Below are 1,424 nucleotides of genomic sequence, written 5' to 3' on the forward strand. Positions count from 1 at the left end.
GTGCATGGTCCCTTAACCAGTAAGTGGCAGAGCCTGAATTTAAAACCAAGCTGCATAACTCTGGAATCCATGATCTTTGTCACTACACTATGCTGTCTGTCATTAGAACAAGCACACAGGCAAACCAAAGGCAGAAAAAAACAAAGCACATGCAAAACAGCATGCAGGACTAAAAACAAATAAACTAAACGAAACCTAAAAAAACATGCCTTTGTTTGCTTACTCTGCTTTAAATGAAATCCAACAGAATTTGCCAAATTTGCAGCTATCTCCAGCTGTCATGGTCTACTTTGTAAGCTTCATGCTTGACTCTCACCTTAACTCTTTTTTTCTCTTTTAGATATTTCCAATGCTGATTTCTTTCTATTCCTCCTATCCAAGCAATCTTCTCTCTTCTCTTTTTGCGTTTCTGTCATTCTTGCCCTCTGAAATGCTACCTCTCTTTCTTTTCATTGTCCATTCTAGATCTTTACCTTCAAAAATTTTGCTCTGGTCTGATCATTACACACAGTATACATATATTGAAATAACATACCATGTCATATAAATATATACAATTATTATTTTTGAATTAAAATTTAAAAATTCAGGGCTGGGGTGGTGGCTCAGTGGTAGAGTGCTGGCCTAGCATGTGTGAGGCACTGGGTTCAATCCTCAGCACCACATATAAATAAATAAAGTTCTATCAACAACCAAAAAAGTGAAATTTAAATTAAAAAAATAAATTTTAAAAATACTGCTCAAATCCTCCCAGAATCCCTGTTTCCTGCCAGGTAGACCCATGGAACTCATTCTTCAATGAGGATTTGGGGGCTCACAGACATCTCTTGCTGTAGGTCCCATTCTCTTTTCTGTGTTAGTATTTATTTGTCATTTGTTTTGCTTAATGCAGCCTTTCATAATCATATCTTCCTTCATATTAATACCTGTTTTGTGTGTATTTGTCTTGTGAACCTGGGGTAAAAGGACTGTGTTGACTATGTATTTACTGTCCTTTTCCCAGTGCTTAGTGGTCTTATCATGTTATGGACAAGGGCACAGAATTTAGGCTGTCTAACTTAGACCCAAGTTCTGGTTCTGCCAATTATAAACTAAGTGATCGATAGCAATCCATGTGCCTCGTTGAACTTCATTTTCCTTATCTGTAAAATTAGTAGTGTAACTAATGCCTCCTTCATAGGATCATTGCAAAAATGTAATTAATATAAAATGCTTAACCCAGGGCTTGACTCATCCCGTAAGCTTTCAGTATTTGGTAGCCCTTACTATGTCAGAGGTGCCATTAACCAGGTTGGGCAGCTGTGAAACGCTTCATTTGCTTGATTTCAATCACAGGATCTCTGGCTTTTAAGTTTAATTTCACTCAATAATGGTATTTTTAGGGAGTGCTGAATAGAACTGGTTTACAAAACAGGCTCTGCAAT

The sequence above is a fragment of the Marmota flaviventris genome, chromosome X (genome assembly GCF_047511675.1).
Source record: "Marmota flaviventris isolate mMarFla1 chromosome X, mMarFla1.hap1, whole genome shotgun sequence".
NCBI lineage: Eukaryota > Metazoa > Chordata > Mammalia > Rodentia > Sciuridae > Marmota > Marmota flaviventris.